Genomic DNA, 13,437 nt, shown 5'->3' on the forward strand with positions numbered 1-13,437 from the left:
TCACTGCATACAGATTGTAAAACTCCCATAGTGAGCGCCTCCTAGTGGTGGCTGCAGCCAGACAGAATTTTATCAATCACTTTTGTGATTAAGCAAATATGTGAATTTCAGTGTAGATACCATGGGACTCCTTGCACCAGAAGACCCTAAAGTTCGTCTCTTAATCCCTTAATTGCCTGACTGCTTTTTCTTCTGATTGGATGCAGCAGTAATCTGCCGTCGGAGTGAGAAGAGAGAGCTCAGAGACTGGTTTTTTTTCTATCTTGGATAGCAAGAGACCTCTGCAGCCAATCGGTCTCTGGTGATTGGCAGCAGCGGTCACTTGACTTTCTTTGCAAGAAGTGGAAATGAGGCGATCAGCAGGTGTAACAGGGCAGCATAACCAAGGAATTTTAGCACGACCATAGGCCGATTTAAAAATAAAAAGTGATGGACAATCCCTTTAATACCCCCGGTGCCGGCAGTTATATGGAGATTGCGAGTAGTCACCTGCATGTTTCTTTGCCTGGTCCTAGACAAGCAGAAGGGATTCCCTGATGACGTCTGTAGGATTAATGGCGGATTCCCTATCGTATAGCTGCAGCGAGGTCTCCCCGGCGTCCATGGGGGTCCGGAACGGGGGGATATCTTCTGCTCTATAGGAATGAATGGTAATTTCGCTGCCTGGCTTGGAGGGATAACGTAATTTCAGAAATAAATGCAGAGTTTAGAATGAGATTAATTTAGGAAAGACCTCATTACTGCAGCTAGCGACTGAGCGGCCATTAAACTTTTAATATTTGCACCTCTGGGGAACAGATCGCAGCTGCAGCGTCTGTTACATTATTCCGCCTTTTTTTCTGGCGTATCTGGCATCCTCGGGATCTCCATACAGATTTGCAGCCCTGGCAGCGCCTCCATTAATGTTTTGCGGAGTCATTAACCCCCGTCGCTCTCCTTGGTGACAGTATAATGGGGGTTAATTGCAGGAATTATTAGGCGACAGATGCGGGACGCGGCCAGAGGGCTGACACCGGATATCGATCCCCTGGTGATGGGGAGTAACATATATACATAGCGGTAGAGTCGGGATTTAATAAATGCAAAAGTAAAAACTATGTGCACCCTGCGTCTAATTGCAGCATACTTCTAGCGCAATGCGGATTTATTTGTGCAGTGATCTATATGGGATTGTGCAAAATATGTTTGCGCCCCTCCAATGCAACCTCAACTCTGCTACCTGAATTATCACCCTCTACCCTTGTTACTTCTCTGCCAATACATGGCCAACTCGGACCTAATCTGCTCCAGTCTGCAAGGTACCTCCCCATATATCTCTGACTTAATCTTCTGATACCTCCCCACTCATAATCTCCAGTCTACACCTGTCCTCTCCGTACATTTCTGACCTAATCCCCCAATACCTCCCCACTCATAATCTTCAGTCCACACCTGTCTTCTCCGTACTTTTCTGACCTAATCCCCCGATACCTCCCCACTCAATCTCCAGTCCACACTTGACCTCTCTAAACATCTCTGCCCTCATCTCCTGATACCTCTGCACTCATAATCGCCAGTCCACACCTGTCTTCTCTGTACATCTCTGCCCTCGTCTCCTGATTCTTCCCCTCTCATAATCTCTGGTCCACACCTGTCCTCTCCATACATCTCTGAGCTAATCCCCTTAAACCTCCCCTCTCATAATCTCCAGTCCACACCTGTCTTCTCTGTACATCTCTGACCTAATCCCCTGATAACTCCCCTCTCTTAATCTTCAGTCCACACCTGTCTTCTCTGTACATCTCTGACCTAATCCCCTGATACCTCCCCTCTAATAATCTCCTGTCCACACCTGTCTTCTCTGTACATCTCTGACCTAATCCCTGATACCTCCCCTCTCATAATCTCTGGTCCACACCTGTCCTCTCCATACATCTCTGAGCTAATCCCCTTAAACCTCCCCACTCATAATCTCCAGTCCACACCTGTCTTCTCTGTACATCTCTGATCTAATTCTCTTATACCTCCCTTCTCATAATCTCCAGTCCACACCTGTCTTCTCTGTACATCCCTGGCCTAATCTCCTGATACTTCCCTTCTCTTAATCTCCAGTCCACACATGACCTCCCTGTAGATCTCTGACCTAATCCCCTTATACCTCCCCTCTCGTAATCTTTGGTCCACACCTGACCTCTCCGTAGATCTCTGACCTAATCCCGTGATACCTCCCCTCTCATAAGCTCCTGTCCACACCTGTCTTCTCTGTACATCCTTGGCCTAATCCCCTGATACCTCCCCTCTCATAATCTCCGGTCAACACCTGTCTTCTCCGTACATCTCTAGTCTAATCCCGTTTCCTCCCCACTAGAGATGAGTGAATTGATTTGCAGCACAGTGATCTAGAGGCCATGTCAGTTGCGTGCGGCCACCAGACCAGAGCCTTGAGGACCCCTTTCAGCCTGCTGACATCCCCAGGCATGGCGTGACTTCATATATTCATCTAGTCACCAGATCAACATATATTCGGCGGGGATTTAGGCAAGTAGAAGATAACTCAAGGGACTTTCCGTCTGCCACTGGACCAGGGTTCTGCAAATTGAAATTTTAATTTCTACTCCCCACTTCTAGACCTGTGTCCTCCATACAGCCCCAATGTAATATCTAATATCCGGTTCCTTCTTACTCGTAATATCTGGTGGACGACCTGACCCAGGGCCGGCGTTAGGGGCAGGCAGACTAGGCAGCTGCCTGGGGCCCCCGCTGCCCTAGGGGCCCCCAGCCAGGGGCAGACATACTGTTGATGGCACTGCTCCAGGGCCCAGAGGTGGAGGGGGGCCCCTGCAGGCAGGCCCGGTATCATGCAGGGTCGGGCCCCTCTCACTCCCTCCTGTAATCATGGAACACCGAGTGTCGGGGAGAGAGCGGGGCGCGAAGTGCAGGAGATCAAAAAGGGGGCGTGTCATGCAGGGAGAGACGCTGGCCAATGAACGCTTTCCTTACCTCACAGTGACCAGACTGAGGAGAGCGCTCACTGGCTGCCGTCTGTCCCCCTGCATGGAGCGTCCCAATCGTGAGTACTGGCCTACAGTCAGGGGCCCCGGCTGCACAGCAAATAGAGTCATCATGGAGGAAGAGCAGGACTTACAGGGGGTCTTCTGCTCCCTCCACTGTTCTGTTCAGAGCAGGCTGCAGCGTCTCCTCACAGAGAAGAGATGGGGGAGGAGCGCACTGCAGGGGCAGCACGGCAGCAAAATGTATGCTGTGAAGTGACCTGAAAAGTAATGTGCAGTTATAGTGCTCTTTATAACTTATCTCTTTATAATTTTAGTCATGGAACTTTTTGAATTTGAGTCTTCTCCTCCCTTACTGGGAATTTATCATCAGGTGCTGTCTGCTCTGTGCCCCATCCCCCACAGTGGGGTCTGCAGCCCTCTCCAGCTGAACTGACCTGCAGGGCTCATCTGATCACCTATACAAGATTAGTATGTATGTATGTATATGCTTGTATATGTATGTGTGCATCTGTGTGTATCTATGTGTATGTTTCTATCTGTGTGTGTGTATCTGTGTATGTACAGTATATGTGTGTATGTATGGTATAGTTGTATGGCTGTGTGTGTATGCATGTACAGTATGTGTGTATCTGTGTATGTGAAATAAATTTGTATGGATATATGGTATATATGTATGTTTATGTGCATGTACATACAGTATATGTGTATGTATATGTGTGTACGGTATGTGTATATACTGTATGTGTGTATGTACGGTACGTGTATGTGTATCTGTATGTTCGGTATATGTGTGTGTATACATGTACGGTATATGTATGTATGTACGGTATGTGCATTTGGGTGTATTTTATATGTATGTACGGTATGTGTGTACTATATGTATATAACTGTATCTGTGTATGTACGGTATATGTGTGTGTATGTACGATATATGTGTGTACGGCATTTGTGTGAATGTACGGTATATGCATGTGTGTATGTACGGTATGTGTATGTATGATGGTATATGTATGTGTATCTGTGTGTATGTATGGTATATGTATGTGTTTGCATATACTGTATTTGTATGTGTATCTGTGTGTACGTACGGTGTATGTATGTGTATTTGTGTGTATGTATGGTATATGTATGTACGGTATGTGTATACTATCTGTGTATATAACTGTATGTGTGTATGCATGTAAGGTGTATGTCTGTGTATGTATGTACTGTGTGTGTATCTGTGTGTATGTACGGTGTATGTATGTACAGTATATGCCGGAACAAAAATCATTGTTCTCATCAGCACATCGCCCAGTTAAAACTGCAGATATGCTGCTAAGATGATACTGTATGGGGACAGATTGATTTACTAGTGATCATTCTGTCCCCATCATTGTTCCTCAGCCAGTGTAAAGAGGCTGGAAACAAGTGGCGAATGACTTCAATATTGTTGATCACGCTCGTTTAGTGGCCTGAAATCAGCGCATGTAGCTACAACCAAAATGTTTCTGTTGGTGCAATATGTTAGCATTTGGGGCCCCATTTTAAACTTTTGCCTAGGGCCCCACTTTGCCTAAAACCGGCCCTGACCTGACCCCTTCATACATCTTACTTGTGTCCAGTTCTCACAAGATCTCCATTTTTGGTTTCCTCTTTTCTGCTTCCCTCACAGCCATCCCCGAAATTTCTCCTGTCCTTCGCCCATACTTTGGAACTCCCTACTCCAGACTGCCCCATTCTGAACCTTCAAAAGCATCCATATCTTCAGGAAAGCCTGTATCCTACAGTAACCTTCCTAACCTCACCCACAGTCCCCTGCCTCTTCTCTTGTAGACCCTCGTGGGCTGGATTTCCTTCTTCTTATGTGTCTCGTGTAATCCTGTTTATTGTGCCTGTTTTTGCTTTACTATATACTTTTGTACTATACCCCTTCTGTTTGCACCTACTTCATGTATGCAATGTTCTACAAATAAAGTGTGTTTCGACATAGTACTAATGATAATTAGATAAAGGGACGATCAGTGTAGACACAACACTTGAAGACGCGAAAAATTTTTGTTCTTTACTTTTGTACTTACCTCCTCATCTTCCATAACTTTGTTTTTAGGTTTTAGTTGACATAGCCTTATGAGGGCTTGTTTATTTGTGCCACAAGATGTAGTCTTGAATGACACAACATACTTTACCATAAAATCTATATATTGCCCGTCCGGCCTCGACCAATCAGCGTTCATAAATAAACTACATACATATACTAGAACGACAATAACATGAAGGACAGTCTGTGAGGGAGAGAATAACATGAAGGACAGTCTGTGAGGGAGAGAATAACATGGAGGACAGTCTGTGAGGGAGAGAATAACATGGAGGACAGTCTGTGAGGGAGAGAATAACATGGAGGACAGTCTGTGAGGGAGAGAATAACATGGAGGACAGTCTGTGAGGAAGAGAATAACATGGAGGACAGTGTGTGAGAGCGAGAATAACATGGAGGACAGTGTGTGAGGGCGAGAATAACATGGAGGTCAGTCTGTGAGGGAGAGAATAACATGGAGGACAGTCTGTGAGGGAGAGAATAACATGGAGGACAGTCTGTGAGGAAGAGAATAACATGGAGGACAGTGTGTGAGAGCGAGAATAACATGGAGGACAGTGTGTGAGGGCAAGAATAACATGTACAGTGTGTGAGGGAGAGAACAACATGGAGGACAGTCTGTGAAGGAGAGAATAACATGGAGGACAGTCTGAGGGAGAGAATAACATGGAGGTCAGTCTGTGAGGGCGAGAATAACATGGAGGTCAGTCTGTGAGGGCGAGAATAACATGGAGGACAGTCTGTGAGGGGAAAAAATAACATGGAGGACAGTCTGTGAGGGAGAGAATAACATGGAGGACAGTCTGTGAGGGAGAGAATAACATGGAGGACAGTCTGTGAGGAAGAGAATAACATGGAGGACAGTGTGTGAGAGCGAGAATAACATGGAGGACAGTGTGTGAGGGCGAGAATAACATGGACAGTGTGTGAGGGAGAGAACAACATGGAGGACAGTCTGTGAAGGAGAGAATAACATGGAGGACAGTCTGAGGGAGAGAATAACATGGAGGTCAGTCTGTGAGGGCGAGAATAACATGGAGGTCAGTCTGTGAGGGCGAGAATAACATGGACAGTCTGAGGGAGAGAATAACATGGAGGACAGTGTGTGAGGGAGAGAATAACATGGAGGACAGTCTGTGAGGGGAAAAAATAACATGGAGGACAGTCTGTGAGGGCGAGAATAACATGAAGGACAGTCTGTGAGGGAGAGAATAACATGGAGGACAGTGTGTGAGGGAGAGAATAGCATGGAGGACAGTGTGAGGGAGAGAATAGCATGGAGGACAGTCTGTGAGGGAGCGAATAACATGAAGGACAGTCTGAGGGAGAGAATAACATGGAGGACAGTCTGTGAGGGAGAGAATAACATGGAGGTCAGTCTGTGAGGGAGAGAATAACATGGAGGACAGTCTGTGAGGGAGAGAATAACATGGAGGACAGTGTGTGAGGGAGAGAATAACATGGAGGACAGTCTGTGAGGGAGAGAACAACATGGAGGACAGTGTGTAAGGGAGAGAATAAAAATTTTCCCAGTTTTTAAGTTTATCATATGGTAAAATAAATGGTGTCTTTGAAAACTATAAGTCATCCTCTAGAAAACAAGCTGTCATACAGCGATAGATGACTAATAAAGTTTTGACTCTTAAAATAAAGACAGGAGAAAAACAATGGCAGTGTGTCCAATGGGTTAAAACATAAATGTAAGCACCAATGTTTATATGAATACTAGATGGTGGCCCGATTCTAACGCATCGGGTATCTACTATGTAATCGTCTAGTTCTGTCTGTCTGTAACGGAAATCTCGCGTCGCTGATTGGTCTCGCCAGCTGCCCGCGACCAATCAGCGACAGGCACAGTCCGGCCGCGAATTGGCACGGGTTTGAACCACGCTTCACTGATTGGACGCGGCCGGACGGCACACCGCTTCACTGATAATGTATATATTTTACCTGGAATATCCTGTGTATTCATTGCATTATTCTTAAATCTTCATACATGAACTACATACATATTCTAGAATACCCAATGCGTTAGAATCGGGCCACCATCTAGTAGTTTATATAATAATATTAACCAAAGCATTACGACTAAGTAAAAACACGCAGCATACAGTATAAGAATATACAGTATATCTCCATATATCAGAAGATAAGTATTAGATAAAATGCAAAAAAAATAAATAAATCTCCAAATAACTGATGGATTAACCACGGTATTGGACTTGTGAGCTTTTTGTGTTTCGCCACCTCTGTGGCTTCCTCTGGGGTTATAATTTTATAATATGTTGTTTATAATATGCTTTTTCTTTATCTGATTTTTTTTATTTTGCTTCTTCTTATACCTATTTCTAATGTAAGGTTAAATGTATTCTTTATGCACACATTTGCATAATGCAGTAAGAAGATGTGATTTTGACAAATCTTCACATTGCTGAAAATTTCTGCAGATTTCAAAAGCCAAGTGTCATGATCCAGGCCGGGGTTTGTTTCATGTTATTCTCTCCCTGGTCTGGTCAATGTGTGGGTTAACCTTCTCTGCCTCGTTTTGGATTCTGTGTGGCTATTTCAGTCTGCTGTGGCCTGCAAACCAATGTCAGTGATAGTTCATGCTCCCAGGCTAGAGCAGCTGACTCCTTGATTCTGTGTTCTTGTCCTCTGCCTGTTTACTCTGTTCCAGTGACTTCCCTTTCCCTCCTCCCTGCTTGTCTTAGTGTTCGCTCCCTGTGCATGGACCTTTTGGTATGTGACCCGGCTTGTCCTCTCACCTGCTTGACTGTCTCTCGTCTCTGTGATTTCTGCTCCCATCTGTCTCTGACTTCTGGCTTGTATTTGACCACGTGTATTGCTGTAACCTCTGGTACTTCTTGTCCTGACTGTTTCTGACTCGGCCTGTCTGACTACTCTTTCGCCACCAAGTGGCGCTTATACGGCTGCTCAGAGGTGTTGCGCTGTGTGCAACCTCTCTTCCCTCACAGCATCCCCTGGTGGAGATTGCGCTATACTGCACAGCAGCAGCATTACACCAAGTTGTTGCGCAATATTAATTGCAGCCAATTGTCAGTAAAATACATCATGAAATCTGCGCGCAACTCATGTAGTGCATAAGCGACTGATAAGCTACAGAAAAATCTGCAACGTATCTGCTACTTGTGAGATCTGTAGATCTGTATAATTTGATGCCGGTTTTCCACAGTGGAATAACCCTGTGCATCAAACAGTCCTCCATACCGAGAATTTTGTGGACTATGTACATAGTACATTAGTGCGGTTTTGCATTTCTACCTCTTTCACATTAGAAATCTCATGAATGTATTTTAGCCTTTGGCAGGTCTCTAATAACAGTGGTACTTGCCATTACTCCCTACTGTGATGGGTGATAATGAGAGATGTAAGTCCACTATTTCCTGGCATGAAATATGAAGTCTTAATATCCATGTCCCTCCTACAGAACTTCACACAGCTGAGAGTTTGCCACAATTCTATCCAGTCTAGTCACAAACACATGAACTAAACCTGTTAAAGGGAACGTGTTAGGATGATTTTACAAATGAAACGAACAATACGGTTGTTTAGTTCCGAATACTACAATAAAAATGATACCTGTCTTGTAATAATCCGATGTGCCAGTGCTGAGAAATGAGTCTTTGAAGTTACATGCAAATTAGCCTTGAAGTGCATTGGAGGGGCGTGAGATTTTAAACTAAGTACACTAACACGCCCCCAATTTATCTTATTTGCATGTGACTTCAAAGCTCGATTTCTCAGCGCTGGTATATCGGATTACTATGAGACTGGTATCATTTTTATTGTTGTACGAGGCCCTTTGTAGCCATAATAGTTTCAGGAGGAAAATAAAAATATTTTTAAATCTTTAAGTCAGGATTTGTACTTAGGCTGTATATGTAACCTTCAGCTGTTACAACTGATTTTGGTTGTAAATAATAATGTTCCCATTCTCCGGCAGCAAGGATAGATCTTAGAAAAGTTGCGAAACCTTTTAATTATACGATGATTAATCTTTATATATGTAAAATAAAAACACCCATTAATTACCAAAGTTTCCATGGATGACAAGATTTAATATGACTCCTCTGGTGACTTAACGCAGCGTTCATTAATCCAGCCCTTTGTTTTGGTCTTGTAGACTCATTGAGCATCGCACGCTCCATCCTCCGCCTCGTGCGGATGCGTCACACAAAACAGATGCAAATGGCGAGTCTTAGGCAAACACACGGCGTTCATCACATTCATTCCACTCCGGATAGCAACACGGAAAAGGTCGGGAGAGATGACAATGTTAGTAAATCATCGCGGCTACGCAACGTTGCTCGTTTGGCCGCAAATTAATTAGACAGAAAAACAGATGCTACCTCCTGACATTTCCCCCCTCACCCGATCGAATTAGGAAAAGTAAAGTTTACAGTCTGCAGAGGTGGGAGAAATCCTAGGAGGGGTAGGGAATTAAAGGAGTTAAAGGAAAAAAACATTTCAAACATCCAATTTCCACATTTTAAAACAAGTGACAAGCAGCAACCAGGATGGTCTTCTGGTCTGGAGGACCCAGAACATCTGCCCATTGATTTAAAAGAGAATTGTGTAATACCTCTTCTCGCCTGTGGAAGCGCTGTATGGATATTAAACACTTGCTTCCAGGTTCTACTCTGCGTCAGATGAAGAAACCATGTGATTAGCTAATAGTTGGGGGGAGTGCCTACATAGATTGGACTTGATAACTGTGATCAAGACACCCAGTTTATTTTTAGGAATCTGTTTTAACAAAACGGGGCTAATCCAAGTAGGTGGTGCAATGATGTATAGTCCCGTGATGGTTGTGGTTGTGATAGACATCATGTGACTTGAATGTTTTTCTATGGGGGGAGAAGATGTGCACCTCATTTTTGATGAACGACTAAAGTGTCATGATCCAGACAGGGTTTTGGATCTTGTCTCTCCTTTCCCAGTCTGGTCATGTCAAGGGTTAACTTGCTCTGCCTAGTTCCGGTGTCGGGTCTGCTATTTCTCTGCGCTGCATCCTGCAAGCAGTGCCGGTTATATTTCCTGCCTACTGCGTGTGTAGCTGGCTCTGGTGAAACCATGATTTGTTCTGCTGCGTTTATCTGTCTTTTCCCATGTCTGTTCATTCCTCTCTTCCCGCCCCAACTCTGTGTGTCCCTGTGTGTTTGGATCTACCGGTACTCGACTCTGCTTTGGCTCTGACCTGATTCTGTCTCTTCCTTCTTGTACTTCTGCTATGGACCGGTACTGACCTTTTGGCGCTCCTCTGACTCTGAGTTTGGGATTCCCCTTGGTACTATGCTACTCTCTGGTATCGACCCGGCTTGTCTGACTATTTTGCTGCCACCTAGTGGTAGCCTTGCTGCAGTTCTGCTGGTCTGCTCTGAGCAGGATTTCAGCCCTCTCCACTCTGCTGCCATCTAGTGGAGTTTGCATTTACCTGCAGTGCTGCCTCTTTGGGGTGGCAAGTGAATCATGGTAATGTCATAGCTCAACCCAAGCCCTTATTTCTAACATAATAGGTTATTTCTTACCCACAGGAAAAGTGATAACTTGATCGGTGAGGGTGCAACCACTCGGACCCCCATGATCCTGTGAATGGGTCTATAAAACGCCCCATCTGAATGGAACAGTTAATATTTCCTGGAATCCCGAACACAATGAGTGGTGCGTTGGCGCACGTGGGGCCACCACTCTGTTCCAGTCTTGCCCTTTAAATTCTCCCTTCCCGGGATCGGTGGGAGTCCCGGCTGTTGGTCCTCTAACGATCAGCAAGTTATCACCTATCATGTGTATAAGGGATGATTTCCAATGTTGGGAATAACCTCTTTAAAGCGTTAACCCATCTAGATCTACGAATATTTTCCTCCCCTTGGCCCTGGGAATTGTATTTATACATAAGGAAAGCGCACGGCTTAATCTTCTGCAAATAGATGGGATAATAAGATTCTTATCTCCCGGAATTAGGCTCTTAAGAAGAAGAAGAAATTTCTTCAAAACGACCCTTGAGATTCAACAAGACCCTTCAAATTTTAGAGCGTTGAGAAAAAAAAAATTACGTTGCCTACAGGTTATTAGAACATGATTGGCTTTATCCCAATCCCCAAATATATTTGATGTATTTATGCAGATCATTCATCTTTTTTTGACAAGAGGAAAATAAATGGTTCTCTGTTTTGGAGAAAGTCTACTTATTAGATGGGCCCCTTATTAATAAGCAGATAAAAAAAATCTCATACTTGCTGTTGATCAAAGCAAATCAGAAGTGATCGGTGCGGAAACCTAAGCAAGTGTTCAGTTTCCCTGCAGCACGCCCAGTGGAGAAATGGGGTATTACACATCGTTCATTCATATGAATGGGTTGACTGTGTAAGGGTACGTTCACACAGGACTTTTTTGCTGCTTTTTTTTGCTGCTTTTTTTAATGCTAATTTAGGTGCGTTTTTTTGGTGCGTTTTTGGTGCGTTTTTTGGGTACGTTCACACAGGACTTTTTTGCTGCAGATTTTTGCTGCAGATTTTTGCTGCTTTTTTTATGCCAATTTTCAGCTGCTAGGACACCTCACAATGGCTCTTCACACCTTACTACCAGGAACTCCCTCACAATAGATCACAATCAGGACACCTCACAATGGCTCTTCACACCTCACAATGGCTCTTCACACCTCACTAACCACACCCCTAAGCTCTTGGCTGTGAGATCCCTTCCTGCTGGCCATGATTTTCTGCACAAAAAACGCAGCAAATAATGCTACATGCGTTTTTTCAGCGTTTTTGCAGCGTTTTTTTCATCACCCATTCAAGTCAATGGGTGAAAAAACACTGCAAAAACGCAGCAAAAACGCTGAAAGAAGTGACATGCCCTATGTCCAAAAAAAGCAGCAAAGCAGAAAATACTGATCAAACAAAAAACCAACGTGTGTGCATGAGATTTCTGAAATCTCATAGGCTTTACTGGTACTGTAAAAAGCAGCTGAAAATTAGCATTAAAAAAAGCAGCAAAAAAAAGCAGCAAAAAAGTCCTGTGTGAACGTACCCTTAGACAGGACAGGACGTGTCCTCCCGAGCTAGAGACCCTCTTCCTAACCACTCTCTCCTTTGACCAACCCTACATTTGTCAGGGCATTCTGGGAGTTGCAGTTGCCGAAAAACTAGAAAGTCACAAGTTAAAGACTTGAATGTTTACAAGGCTGTTCTCCTAGGGATAATGTATGGTCACGGTGGATTCCACCAGTAACGAGAAGCCATGCGGAAAATAACTTTCTGTGACCGTAAATTTAAAATTTTAGGTGGTAAAAAAACCCCTTGGACATAAACGCTCACTATAAAAATTCACACCTCGAAGACCGTAACTAAGAATTATCGAGCATCCAGCCAGGGAAAAGCAGTCAGGACGGAGACGCTGGTAATGGTGGCCACAAGCGGCTGCACTTGTATGATAAGACCTCTTATCTCCCTGGCCGGACTCCGAGCGAAACGTAGCGCGTATAGTTCTTCCTCGAGAGGTTCATCAATAATGGTGGCGCCTGTCGGGCTGTCACTGAAGTGTCGCACATAGCGCCTCAGTATGGCAGCGCTTCTTAAAGGGCTCTTCCAGGATGAGGCATAGATTACAGCTCTTCTTAAAGGGCTACTCCAGGATGATGTATTGATTGCAGCTCTTCTTAAAGGGCTATTACAAGATGATGTATTGATTGCGGCAGGTTATTTACTGTCTACAATAGAAACTGTATTTCCTAAAGAGACACTTTACTGGCTTCTGGAGGGAGGCTAATTTGCATATTTCTTTTCCCAGAGAGCTTTGCTCCTAAGGCTCTCCTTAATGAAAACCAGTACCTCCCAATTTCATGCACTCCATCCTGGATTTGTAGTCCAGATCCAGTCCCAATCTGCGTGCTTGTACGATACATAGCATGTTCCTAATTGGTATGGATTCCAAGTGGAAAAGCCACAGATTTACTCCATTAAGTCAAAAAAAGGGATAATCCGTGTACGGATGTGTTGGTGCAGCAAGGATCAAGGGGTTTACAGTATATATTGTAGACCGAAGATATAGCGCTTAACAGTAGACTGGTCCTTTACATCCTGATTAATTCCCCCTACACTGTTCATGCCGCCCTCCTCCTATGAAGCCCCCTAATCCTTTATCATTGTATTGTTTACATTTGGATAAAATCTTTTTTTCTTTTTTTTGTACTTAAGAAAATTGACAGACATAGCCCAGAATATACAGGTTGCCTTGACAATCTGTTCATTAAACCTTTCATCTCCTACTACCCAAAACCAATATCACAATTCAAATAAGAGCAAAAAGTGATGTATTGTCTGCTTACATTATAAGTAATTTACACGT

The 13,437-nt window shown here is 44.2% G+C and overlaps 1 protein-coding gene across 4 annotated transcripts in view; it reads left to right on the top strand.

The window, feature by feature from the left end:
- Positions 1 to 13,437, top strand: part of ILDR2 (immunoglobulin like domain containing receptor 2) — a 194,060-nt gene that overhangs the window by 110,685 nt on the left and 69,938 nt on the right. The gene's annotated exons all lie outside the window — the stretch shown is intronic.

The sequence above is a fragment of the Ranitomeya variabilis genome, chromosome 3, assembly GCF_051348905.1.
Source record: "Ranitomeya variabilis isolate aRanVar5 chromosome 3, aRanVar5.hap1, whole genome shotgun sequence".
NCBI classification, from domain to species: domain Eukaryota; kingdom Metazoa; phylum Chordata; class Amphibia; order Anura; family Dendrobatidae; genus Ranitomeya; species Ranitomeya variabilis.